We start from the raw sequence: 14,666 nt of genomic DNA, 5'->3' as shown, positions 1-14,666 counted from the left end.
GTAGTAATTTGTTATTACTAATACTATCCTGCAATGACACTTGTAGTAATGCTGCTAACCTATATCCCCATCATTATCACAATCAGCATATTTACAGGATGGGCCACTGACATTCAAATAAATGGAAATGGTACTTCTAAAATGAATACACTTAGAGAATACACCCTTTAAAATTATATTTATAAACTGGTTTCAGAGGGTTGTTTTTGTAAAAGATTTTATTTATTTATTTGACAGAGAGAGCACGTGCACAAGGAAAGGGAGCAACAGGGGAGGAAGAAGGAGAAACAGATTTCCTGATGAGCAGGGAGCTTGACATGGGGCTTGATCCCAGGACCCTGGAATCATGACCTGAGCCGAAAGCAGACATTTAAATGACTAAGCCAACCAGGCACCCCTTGAGGGTTATTTTTAATAGAAAATCCTTCTGGTGGATTTTGTATAGGGTTTACCTTGGAAAACATTTTAAATATAACTTTTTTTTAGGAAACCTATTTACTACTAGAATCTACAAATTCCTAATTTAGTTCAATTATCTTTGGGTTTACTTAGATCGTTGCTCTGACCTAGGTCCTGTCTACCATATCATCACTATATCATGGCAACATTGTCCATTTGATTAAGAAAAACCACACAATGGGCACCTGGGTGGCTCAGTCGTTAAGCATTTGCCTTCGGCTCAGGTCATTATTCCAGGGATCTGGGATCAAGCCCCTCATCAGGCTTCCTGCTCTGCCGGAAGCCTGGTTCTCCCGCTCCCACTGCCCCTGCTTGTGTTCCTTCCCTCACTCTGTCTCTGTCAAATAAATAAATAAAATCTTTAAAAAAAAAAAAAAGAAAGAAAAGAAAAAGAAAAACCATACAAGCTCTGAAAATTTAATGAGCTCTGCTCTGTAAAGTGAGTCTGAGGGACAAAGAGCTGGTGTTATTGTGTGTTGGGGTTGAGGGTGGATGTGCCTACAAAGTTGCTGGCAAACATTTAGTGATGATTTTCAAACTTACAAAATAAAGAATTCTCAGGACTCTATGTAAAGAGAGAAGAGGTAAAACATGGAAAGTTTCAATATACAAATTATCCCTAAATGCATTTTACCACAGAATATGACCTTCATCTTTTCTTATTAACATCTGGTAGCAGCTAGCAAAGCTAGTTGACCACATCCTGTGGTCATTTATCAGGAAAAAAGAAGTGAAATATCCTAAATCCCAAAAAAAAGAGTGCAAAGGAGAAGAAAGCCAAGGAACATGGATAATCTCAAATTCCTAAATAACCTAGTGGTGGCCACATTTTACTAAGATCTAGGATGCACAGCTCTATTGAGTTCTCAGCCCTTGATTTAGGCTTTAGGAACAGGGTATGCTTTCCCTCGAAGAGAAGGAAACCGGAGGGCCCTTATTATGTAACACTAATGGAAAAGCTGCTCGTCTGCACCAAAATGGTGATGTTTCATGTGGTTGAAAATAACCACAGTTGCCATTTGTATCAACTTCTCTGCCAAACTCTCAAAACATAATATATTATCCTACTTTTTCAGCAGAATAAAAACTTTTTTTTCCAATGATAAGGCCTAAAATATGTATTTCCCAAAGTCATTCTGACATACCTATTCCAGCCATTCTCTGTATTATAGTCGGCCACATACACCAAATAACATAAAGCAAAACCTGTGTCACTGTACGTTCAATGCAACTGACCAAGCATTTACTTAATGTTGTGGCTAAAAGCACAGGCTTTGGAATCAGAGACCTGGGCTCCACGTGTGAATGGTTTTTTTATTAATCATGTGAATTTGAACAATGGGCTTAACTTCTTTGAGCCTCAGTTTTCTCATATATCATATGGGAATAATAAATTCCTGTAAAGATGAAATAGGATAATGTATGTAAAGTACATAGCATCTTGTTCCTTGACCTGTAGAATATGATAATCCCACTCCCTAGAGTGGTCTTTGTACCAGGTCAGTTTGTTGTTTTTTCTAAATCATTCTATATTTAATTCTGCTTTTGCTTCAACTGCTTTTTCTTTCTTCTTTCTCTTATCCACCTTTTTTTTTCCTCTTGTTTTTTTCCTCCACCTACCCCCAAATCTTTCTCTCCCAGGTAAAAGTGGGTAGAGGAGTACAGGGAGAAGGAAGATGTGAAGAGACAGTTAATTTCACAATCCTCTCCCTTCCATCTACCTCACACGCGCGTGCGCGCACACACACACACACACTCAATACTTGGTTTTAATTAATTCAAATAACACTGAGTGACACAACACTGGCTCACATATTTAAGTTACCAAATCTGAGTCACACATTTTAAATACAGATACATATATAAATATATATGCATATTTGGCTCTACTACCTTTTACCTTTTGGCAACAAAGCCTTCTTAAAATTAGAAAACCAAATGAAAATAAACACTTTTTAGCTACCAAGTTAAGCCAAATAATATAGTGATTTTGCAAAGTACTAAAAACCAAATATAAATATTCAAGAAATTAAATCCCTGAGCCTCTGTGGATTCCACATCAGACAGTAACACTTTAATGGCTATTTCTTAGACTGAAGAAGGACAATCAAAAGAAACAGACAACCTGCAAGTCATACAAACAGCAGCATTTGATTCCAAAACAACTTCCGCTTTGGTATACAAAACATACGAATCGACACACATACATCTTATAAAATATTTGTATAAGATAAACATTTTCAAGATAATATCATTAATCAAAACATTCATCATAAACATACTCTGCCCAAAAACAAGAAAATAATTTAATTCCTAAAATTAGTATGAACTTTTTTTTTTTTTTTTTAATTTGACAGAGAGATCACAAGCAAGCAGAGAGGCAGGCAGAGAGAGACGAGGAAGCAGGCTCCCCGAGAGAGCAGAGAGCCCGATGCGGGGCTCAATCCCAGGACTCCGAGATCATGACCCGAGCCGAAGGCAGCGGCTTAACCCACTGAGCCACCCAGGCGCCCCAGTATGAACTTATTTTTATTAAAATTTGAAATATTAGGGACGCCTGGGTGGCTCAGTTGGTTAAGCAGCTGCCTTCGGCTCAGGTCATGATCCCAGCGTCCTGGGATCGAGTCCCACATCGGGCTCCTTGCTCATCAGGGAGCAAGCTGCTTCTCCCTCTGCCTCTGCCTGCCATTCTGTCTGCCTGTGCTTGCTCTCTCTCCCTCTCTCTCTCTCTGACAAATAAATAAATAAAATCTTAAAAAAAAAATTGAAATATTAAATTCTACATTTTAAAAAAATACAAACTATAAAAATTATGCTGAACATGGGGCGCCTGGGTGGCTCAGTGGGTTAAGCCGCTGCCTTCGGCTCAGGTCATGATCTCAGGGTCCTGGGATCGAGTCCTGCATCGGGCTCTCTGCTCAGCAAGAAGCCTGCTTCCCTCTCTCTCTCTCTCTGCCTGCCTCTCTGTCTACTTGTGATCTCTCTCTGTCAAATAAATAAATAAAATCTTTTAAAAAAAATTATGCTGAACTCTTTTCCAAAACAATCAAAAGTATAGAATCAGAGTCATCCAATTTCCTTCAAAAGTAAAAATATAAGATCCAATCAATAGGATCTGCTATATCAAAAATTCTTGTAGAGAAAAATTTCTTTGACTTTAGATCATTGAAACAAGGAGTATGGGGCTGTTTTAATCACCTCCAAGACTGCCGGAAGCACAGCAAGTACGTTAAAAAAAAAAAAAATCTGACTCAGAAAACTTCATCCATTATGGTTCCAGAGTATATTAGCGTATTAGCCAATTAGTAACTTTCTTCTTAATTGGAGCATACGAAAGTATCTATAATAAAATCTATAGTAAGAGAATGATTTATAAATTTTGTTTTGTGTGTCTATCAGGGTACTTTTAAGGACAACAATGATAACACAATATTCTGTGGATGAATTACACACTTGAACTTACACCACCCTCCTTATTCCCTTACCTGTTTAGTGACAAAGACCCCGCCTTTATTTTCAGCTTTGTCTGCCATACTGAGCAGCTAACTCCTCTCTCTCTCTCTCTCACCTGAATGATTGATAAAATACACTCTCAACGCCTATCACAAAGTTTGTGGATCTTTTCTTTCACCAAAAATCTACCAGTTCAAGGAGTAGAAGAGCTTTACTAGTCTAACATGTTCAACAAGAGTATATCCTGGGGGCATTGACCTAATAAGAACCAAGTATAAAATCACTGTACTCAAATGTCCACAGATCAAGGAGTATATTTTCTTTCTTTCAGGAATTCTTTAAGAGCCGTAGTTTTACCATGGTACTCTGCTCTTTAATTCATTTTACATTTTGGTAAACACAAATGCAATACCAGGTTATATTATAGAAAACAGGAATATATAGCACAAGCTTTTTTCTTTAGCTTTCTTATATATATGAATAGCTTTCTTCTTCAATTAAATAATAAACTCCAGCTTGTATAGACCATGAGTTTTAGTCCCTCACAAAGTACTTGACATATAAGAAGTGCTCCACAAGAAGTTTTACTCATCCGTCTAATATTTATTGAGCACCTATCATGCAGCATTCCCTGAGCGAGGCATAGAAATACAGTCAAAGACACACACAGTCTTTGCTCCTATGGAATGTGCTGTGCAGAAGAGGAAACTTAAAGCAAATATTTGTTTACCCTTCGTTCGCCAATTATCCACCGAATATTCACTGTAAGTCAAAAGTGAATAACCCCCCAAATATCTTTCTATATAGAATTGTGACCACTGTTCTGAATAAACAAAGTTCCTATGGGAGAGGCATTTGGTCACCACAGCAGGTCTTTGATTTCAAGCAAGAAATATTTGTTGAGCTCTTACAAGAATAAGAGCGTTCACTGAGGTCTTCACTGATCCTGTCCCCTTAGTAAGAGTTCTTCTGCATCCCATGCCTCTGCACAAGATTCCCCTTTTACTATCAGTGCACACATGCTTTACCATCCTCCAGGTGTCCATGCTACTAAAGCCCACTCCTCTGTAATGAAACGGTCTCCAGAATTATAAGAACAAAATTCAGATACACAAGTCAGGTAACAAAAATCTTGCGTTGTAAAAATACTATAGAATTTTTGGCTGATTATCAGGGAAGCGGAGGACTCCGAAAATATTTCAGTGGCTGGTACCTGCTTATTGTAGTCTTCCAAGGTCTGTTACCAAAGGGAGCAGCAGAAGAAATAATACTGTCTCCAGTTACTACTGCAAAAGACTGCTTGGGCACCTGATCCACCCAGTTTTGCTATATACCTAGTTCGGTGAGGGAGAGGGTGGACCGAGGGCAGGTCCCTCCAGATATAAAATATGATTCTAAAGTGAGCTAAACTGCTTCTAATAAAGACCTTCTGTTAATAACACTTCTGGATTTGATGGATCACGTCAGTGGGACAAATAAAAAGATGTTCTTGTGAATCGAGGGTGGTGGCTCGTCCTGCCTAAGGATCAAAAAGGAGGGATCCAGCCCGACCCCTACGCTCCCTCCAACCCACTTCCTAGTGCTGGAAAGGAGCCTCCAGGGCCTCCAAAACAATTAAAGCTGGGTCTGCTCTCTCAGGAGGGGAGGTCTGCATGGGAAAGCTGGCAGGCATGGCAAACCCTTCCACTAGCCAAGTGCTGGCATAAGGGCTAGGCTGTGACATTACATGCTAGAGGACAAAATCACAAAAGCAAAGTAGGGAGAAATTTGAAACCTGTTCTCCTTCTTCACCGCAGTCTAGCCTCCAGTCTCCACTTCAAACACCAGCCCCTCCAAATCAAGCAACAAAAGGCAAGCGATAAGCCCACCACTGAGCGTGCACAGGAAGATGGGCCGGAAGGGTAAGTCATTTCTTTGAGCTCATCTCACATGCAGCCAGCTGAATATAAATTTCCCTCTATCTCATCAAGCTCTCACTGTTTGGCCTCCTCTGACTGATATTGGCTCATCATACTTAATCTAGGGTGAAATTTCCTCGTCTGAGCTAAATTACTCGCAGCCATCAAGGGAAGCGATATTTATTTTTCGTGGGGCTAATGACCTGTCCCCCAGACCCACCCACTGATGGTTATTTACTGGGGCCCAGATGCTTGAGCTCAAAATGAGTGCTAATGTCAGCAGGTGCCATCCCTCATTCAGCTCAGTGATTGAATTGGAGCGATCCCATTGACATTGACTCTGTGACTTTTAAGGCCATTACCCTCAGCCAGAGATGAACCTCTCATCATGGCTATGACAGTGACAGCTGATTAGCGACAAATTACAAGCAGGAAGGGGCAGAGGCTTTATTGGGCAGGGCAGGACCAGTGGTAAGGGTGAGAAGTATGTGGAGAAAGAACAGGAGGTAGAGAGAGAGATGTAGAAACAAGAGGAGAGGAAGCAGAGAGAAAACCTCCAACACTCCTCCTCTTTTCTGTGTGTGCTTTCATCAATTCTCAACTATGAGCCCAAATATATTTATGCTTTGCCTTTATTTATATATGACATTTAAACACACAGAGATTCAGATGTATACAAACAAATGCTCATGGTTCAACATGAAAATTTTGAACAGACAAGAACTCTCATTTAGGGAATTTGGGTAGGAAAAAAGAATATAATTTTAAAAAACAATAATCCATAGAATATTCAGACAAAAGGATTTTTATTAAACAAAGCAAATAACTATTTTTTCTTCTTGCATATTTGAAATCATACAGACAAAAAATATCTTTTGAAATTTGCTTAAAAACTGTTTTTATAGTTTGTAGCCAGATTGCTTTAGTAAAGCCTATGTGAATTGCTGCTTGAAGAACATGAATGTAAAGTTCTAAATATTATCTTAAACCGAAGCTCATTTTTTTTAAAGATTTTATTTATTTATATGACAGACAGAGATCATAAGTAGTCAGAGAGGCAGGCAGAGAGAGGGAGGAGGAAGCAGGCTCCCTGCTGAGCAGAGAACCCGATGTGGGGCTCGATCCCAGGACCCTGAGATCATGACCTGAGCCGAAAGCAGAGGCTTAACCCACTGAGCCACCCAGGCGCCCCCCGAAGCTCAGTTTTAAAAGCCATTCATTTCCTCAAACTGTTTACTCACTAGACTTTAAATCAAAGCTTTTGGATTTTAAACTTAAATATAAGAATTAAAAATTATTTTCTGAAAACCCTTTAAGTTGAAAGGGTTTTTTCCGTTTTCTGTTAGGTGTGAGGATGGGCTTGGAGTGTTTTATATTTGTGCAAAATGATTCAGAATCTTAATATGCAGAATGGGAAAGTCAGATAGAGAATTCTAGACCACTTGGGATTTTGAAAGCCAAAACCTGAAGACTCAAAAGGAACACCGACAGTAAGCTATGTCAATCATACCTCAATCAATCAATCAATCAATAAACAGAACACTAACAATGATTTTTTTTTAATTTTTTCAAAATTTTTTATGGAGAATAGTTGACACACAACATTCCATTAGTTTCAGGTGTACAACACAGTGATTTGACTTCTGCATAGGTTGTGCTAGGCTCACAAGTGCAGCTACCATTTGAAGTGACACTGGTTTTTGAGGCCTAGACCCTTCTTACTAAGCAGCAGTTTGGATAAATGTCCCATGTTCCTGACACTACATGTAACCATTTGAGAATAGGGCTCTAAGAGCAGCCTCGGCTTTTCCTCAGCAGAGCAGCCTGCCTACTGGCTCCCTCTTTCTAAAACAAACACCTGACCAGGTCACTGTCCTGCTCAAAATCCTTCAGTGGCTTCCAGAACCCCTTAACATGAGCCATAGGCCCTGGCTAATCTGCCTCAGGCTGTCCTCTCCAAAGTCAATGCCCAGTATTCCTCATATAATATTCTATGACCAAGCTATACTGAACGTCCTGGGGTAATTTCAGTGTACCCTGCCCTCCCTTGCCCTTGGGCTCTCAAGCATGTTACCCAGAATACTCATTGTCCTTTCCCCAAACTTTGCTGACCCTTCGCATCCTACAAGTCAAAGACTAGACAGCACTGCCAACAGGAAGCTTTCCTTGACCTCTCAAGGACCGCTGGGTAGATGTCTCTCCCTCCTTAGGACTCCTTAAGAGCCCTGTAAAAGCACTTCCTGCACTGTATTCTGACTACTCATCTCTGTTTCCCTCACTAGCATCTAAAATTTGTTCACTAGTGGATCACTGCTCCCTGCAAGTGCTATGCACAAAATAAAGACTCAATAGTCATTGATCGCCCAGATGAGCAAAATGAATTAAAAAACTAACAGTGAGTTCCTGGTACCTGGGAGATTGTTAGCAGCCCCCATAGCGAGAGGACTGCACCTTCAAGACAAAGCGGGCCTTGGATTTCAAAAGGGACCCTGGGCCTCCACCAGCTCCCAGAATTCTCCTCTTCATGCACTCCTTCTGACTTTGACATCATATCTTCCTGAACTTTTTCCTCGAATTTACCATATGAGCTGGATTTCTCTAGGGAGCTCACCAACTGTGTCTTACCTGCTTCCACCCTGATTACCGTTCCCGATGCCCTCCATAGCCTCCCAGCACCTGACTCTGAACCCAGGTATCTCAGCCTCTCCTCGACTACTCTTGCTTCACTGACAGCAACGCATGATCATGGGCTGGGTATTTTTCTCTAAAAGGCAGAAGACATGGCTCTGTACTAAAGCAATACAGAGGAATAATCCTTTTCTGATGACAGGATCACATAGCTTTTTCAAATGCTGTGTATGTAAGAGTTTTACCCCTCCCTCAACCCACCTGAATCATATTCCTATTGCAGGAAGAAAGAGAGACAAAGTTCTGGAGAGCCAAAACTGTAGCTGCTATTTATAACCAAGGTAACTTGGACCACAAAGCCAAGGTTATGGCAAAGCAAGATACTGCATAGAAAGCCAAGGTATAAAAAAAAAGACAAGTGGAGTTGAGAGGCTCACTGAAACTGAGTGGGGTCAGAGGCATCTATCTGAATCTGAATATGAAACCAGAAAGACAAAAGCAAATGCAAGGGAATCAGGAGGAAGGTGAAGCCACTTTCAAGGCCATACCCCAGAGTGGCCATGTGTATGAGTCACCAGGGAACACCGAGAGCCTAGGTGAGCTCAGAACAAGGAGACAGGTGCAGAGCTTAAGCAAATGAGAAACTATGTGGCATTAATGACCACTCAGAGCAGCATGGCCCTGAGCAAGCTACTCAATCTCTCTAAACCTCAGTTTTTCGCCTGAAAAAATATATCTATATTTTATATATTATATATATATTTTATATATATTATATATATATCTAACAGATCTGTTGTAAGAATCAAGATAACATACATAAAGTTCTTAGGCTGCTTACATTCTATACCAAAAGAAAAAAGAAAAAAAAAGTGCTTGGCCATTACCTGGCACTTATTAAGTTTTTAATTAGTGACCATTGTTATTGTTGTTGCTAATGCTGTTATTTATTGATTCGGAAAGTGGCCCAGATCACACCCATATATTTTTCTTCACATGCCTGTAGTATTTATTATTCAAGCAGTATTACTTAAGATTAGACCTGTTGGGGTTTGGCAGGTCAATAATGAAATCACCCTATTCTCTGTCCTGAGCTTGGAACTAATAAAGAAGTAGACACGTAAGTCAGACAGATGGAGATCAAAATGTCAATTGTATTACTGGTAAAGTTGGGCTGAAGAACACGGGTGATCTTTGCATCCACAAAGCTGGCTGACACTCCCCTGAATGAAACACACACCTGGGCACAGGCACCTGGACCAGCACAGGGCAGAGCTATGCTGCCAAGTTCACTGCCGAGTGAGGTGAGCTTACTGGACTGCACTCCCTATGCAGGCCTGGGACAGTCTGGGCCCTGCTGTTTGCTTCTCCTCCTAACTCACCTCTCAGGACAGACTCTTCTCCTTCTCCAGGGAGAGCGAAGGGCCAGTAGGGATCCTCTAATCAACCTACTGCCTGGAGACAGGAGTAGGGAATAAGTGCTCCTACCAGGCATGGCCATAGCCACTGTGCCCCCAGAATGTCTGGTTGAGACCCCACTTAAGAATATGAAACTCATGGAACTATGGGTTTCATGTTAGCCTAATTTTGCTTTCTTGAAAGGAAGCACCATCTAACTGTTTAATTTCATAACTTGCTATGAGAGATACTGAAGGATTGTGGGTTTTCCACAGTGGCCTTTGCACACCCTTGTGCCCTGTCGCTGCTCCTGCCCATCCTCCTGCACAGGGCCTTAGCCCCTAATTGCTCCTCTCTAACCCTCCGGATAAGATCCAAATTGCCCAACAATCACTGCTCGGCCACAGAACAAATTCCATGTCCCCTGAGAACTGTACGTAATGAAGTATTCCGGAACCTGGATGAACTCTTGCCAGCCCCTTCCTACTAAGTCTCAGAAAACATTCCACATCTTTCTCCAAGTTCAAATGCTCCTTCAGAGTCTCCTCAAACCTAGCCTTCTCCAATAATGACCTCGGCAAGGGTTGCTCTGGTCTATTTACACCCACACTGGAATTCTCTGTGGGATCGTTCTACAAGATTCATGGCCTCAAACTGGCCCCTGTTCAGTATCACTGCAACGTGTCTTAAACAAATGTGATATATGAATCCACCGAACCAAAACATCTTAGAGAAGTATAAAACTCTAGGTCTGAAAGGGACCATTTACCTCACAAATAAATAGAGTTTCTTTAAATGGCCCTCATGGTCTGAAGCTGAAAACTACCTATTTAACTACGGCCTTCTCAGCAAATTCAAAGAGTTTAATCTATTAACCTCAATGTGCTTTTAAGCTTGGCATGGCAAAATGCTATATATTAGAAGGTCCACATAAGAAAACCTCAAAGATTAAAAAAAGAAAAAAAAGAAAAGAAAACTTCAAAGATGATGAATAAAAAATACTTCACCGACATAATCAAATCAATATAGTCCACTTCCCACAGTGCTTATATAACGCTCCAAATAAGTCAAAAGACCACTTGTTCAAAACCTATTTTGCGCATCAAAAATCAAATGGTAAAAAATGACAACAGCAGTACATTTTGTGGTATTTCAGATAGCCATGCCGTGAAACTGTCCCGCAGTCTCTGAGTCCAGCCTGCCGAAAGTTAAAGCAGTAGTAGTATTACCATAGACTGGGAAAAGAGAATGAGACTGCGACCCCAAGAAGGGCCCGCTCACCAGGGTAGGGCTGTGAAACCAAGTATCCGAACATGATAATGTCCCACTCACCATCCTGACTGGTCAATTTGGATGACATATTTTGGGCATCTTTGCCGATTCCATGACTGCAACTTGTACACCGTCCACAAATCCCCATCTGCAGCCACAGATGGTCCACAATTTTTTTCCCGTGTTTATAACAGCTCTTGGGGGTGGGGGGAATGAAGGTTTCATAGCCAAGCTGCCCTAGTCAGGTGAGTGTTCAGCCCTGCTGAACTACAGTGTATCTAAAAACCAAATTTACAGAACTATACTTATTCAGTGCTGGCAAACTGGGTCTCAAAAGATTATGCTGCACAAACATTACCCAGCAGAAAATCATCTTTGGCACATTGCATACCATTGATCTTTAAAAACTGGTAAATGAAAGGACACTTTCTTTTTAGAATAATTTATATTTCCAACTGTGGACTGGACACTATAAAGCTATGCTCTCCAGTACAATGGCCACTAGCCACACTTGGCTATTTAAAGTAACTAACATTATATAATACTAAAAATTTATTTCTATCACACTAGACACATATAAAGTACTCAATAGCCACATGTGGCTAGTGGGTAGTTTATTGGACAGCAGAGAAAGAACACTCCTATCACCACAGAAATTTCTATTGAACAGTACTGTCTCCAGGGAAAATGGTTTAATCAGCTGTGGATATTTCTGCCACAATTTTTATTGACTCTTAACACCTCTTAAGTTGCTCAATGCTTTTTTTCTGTCTTCAAACATCCTACAAGATGTTTTTGGTTTTTTTTTTACTATAATATCAATGGCTTTTTTTTTGAAAGACACCAGAATAAGTTTCCTAAGAAAACTTGAAAACCCCTGGTGACCATTGTCAACAGACAATTTAAGGAACTGAATATTAATGTAGACTTTCATTTTGACATACAGACTTGGAACAAATGTATGGTTCCATTAACTTTCCTATACTTTATTTAGCTAGTTCACACTTGTAAACAGCTAACCTACCTTACTTAATGAACATAACAGCTAGCAAAATGCTAAGCATTCCCTATTCTAACACTCACAACACAAATGTATTGTTCTTATCATATCCACATCCCAGTTTTATTCATGAGAAAGTTAACATTTAGAGAGTTAGTTTATTAATTTGTTAAAATATTTCAGCAGTGACAGGACATGAACCAGGTCCATCTAACAACAAATTCTTTGCCTCTAACCACTATGCAAGATTGTCTCTTGATGAGTTAGGTGACTTATAAAAGCTCATGGGAGCTTTTCCAAACAATGGGCCAGAGTGCACACCTGTATTACAATTCCTTAACTCTTTCCATGGAGTTTATGATGTAAGAATGAAACAGACTCTGGTAGCTACACCAGTCATTGGCTCTCAAACACGATACTTTTAACTTTACCCAGAATCATAAGTGAGGAAAACTTCCCAAAAATCCAGAGAAATCCTAATTGATCACCCGGCATTGCAATGAAAATAGTTTACATTCATAAACACACACACACACACACAGAGTCTGGCAAACAATGTTTACAGCTTTTACCTTTCATTGGTGATTGATTTCCCCTCCGCCCTTCTTTTAAAAAAAATATTGAAACTGAAAAATAACGTGTAAGAAAGACTAACATGTATGTTAAGAGATGGCTAAAAGAAAAGTTTGCCATTGCTCCATCAAAGATTTAATCATGCAATTTTTCACAGGAAAACTGACTCACATTATTGGTGTCATTAACAAAATTTCCTTTCTGCCAACTGTTGTACTTCTTGTTCTGTGCCAGTTGGCTGCTGTCTTCCATAGCTGAGGCAGCTGCATTTCAGCAGTGAAAGAGGCACAAAGAGACTGAAAAGCCTACTGGGAATTCTAAAAATTAAAGGAATTTTGTGCTTGTGTGCACACCGGAACAGGGTATAAGTAAACCTTCTCTTGCTAGGATATATGGATTATGTCATAAAAGAGTACAGATAAGCTAATGGAAATCCCTAAAGAAAAAACCTAGAGAACAATCTACCCATTTCTACTATTTTATGTTTCTCTTATTCAGGCAGAAATGGCACTATTATTGCTCCTGTCATTAGCCCACCTCAAACCAGTTTTTTTTTTTATTTTTTTTAAAGATTTTATTTATTTATTTGACAGAGAGAGATCACAAGTAGGCAGAGAGGCAGGCAGAGAGAGAGAGAGAGAGGAGGAACAGACTCCGTGCTGAGCAGAGAGCCCAATGCGGAACTCGATCCCAGGACCCTAAGATCATGACCTGAGCCGAAGGCAGAGGCTTAACCCACTGAGCCACCCAGGTGCCCCTCAAACCTGTTTTAAACACTATTACACAACATAGTCCCATGAGTATTGCACAATGTATGACCTGAAGGGGAACTAGCCACAGGATAAATCACATATTTATATATTTATTTAAATAATAAAGCAACATCCTTTTAAATAAATCAGGGTATTATGATAATATTCCATCAAATGATAGTAAAGATTTTGAGGAAAGCACGCCTTTTAAGAGTATTTATTTATTTATTTATTTGAGATTGAAGATTATTTATTTATTTATTTGATGCTCAACCAACTGAGCCACACAGGCACCCTTTATATTCAAAATTGCCATTGGAGCAGGTTGGTGGTTGTTTCTTAATAATTCTGCATAAAGATATATATATATATATATATTTTTTTTTTTTAAGACAAAAATACACTTGTTGGGATGCCTGGGTGGTTCAGTTGTTAAGCGGCCAACTCTCAATTTCGGCTCAGGTCATGATCTGAGGGTCCTGGGATCAAGCACCTGTCAGGCTCTGTGCCCGGCAAGGACTCTGCATCAGGATTTTCTCTCTCTGTCTGCCCCTCCCTCCACTTGCTCACTCTCTCTACAAATAAATAAACCTTTAAAAAATTATACTTGTTAATATTGCTATTGTTTGTATATATATGCTATAACTCCTTTATCCATTTATCTATTGATGGACAACTTAGCCTGCTTCCATAGCTAGACTACTGTAAATAATGTTGTAATAAACATAGAGGTGCATCTATATCTTTTTAAATTAGTGTTTTCATTTTCTTTGGGTAAACACCCAGCAGTGGAATTACTTGATCATATGGTACTCTAGCCTTAAAAAAAAAAGAAAAAAAGAGTAAAATCTTACCACTTGCAAAAATATGAATGGATCTACAGGGTATAATGCTAAATGAAATAAGTCAGTCAGAAAAAGACAAATGCCATATGATTTTATTCATATGTGGAATTTAAGAAACAAATGAACAAATAAGGAAACAAAAAAAACAAACTCTTAAATATAGAAAACTGGTGGTTGTCAAAGGAAAGATAGGTAGGAGAAAGAGGGAAATAGGTAAAGGGAATAAAGACTACATTTATCATGATGAACACTGAGTAATGTATAGAATTGTTGAATCACTATATTGTACACCTGAAACCCATATAATACTGTATGTTAATTATACTGGAATTAAAAAATAAATGAATAAAAATATTTTTAAAATATTGTAATTATTTCTTTTATCACA

This window comes from Lutra lutra, chromosome 2 (genome assembly GCF_902655055.1).
Source record: "Lutra lutra chromosome 2, mLutLut1.2, whole genome shotgun sequence".
Taxonomy (NCBI): domain Eukaryota; kingdom Metazoa; phylum Chordata; class Mammalia; order Carnivora; family Mustelidae; genus Lutra; species Lutra lutra.
This window is presented reverse-complemented; position numbering follows the sequence as displayed.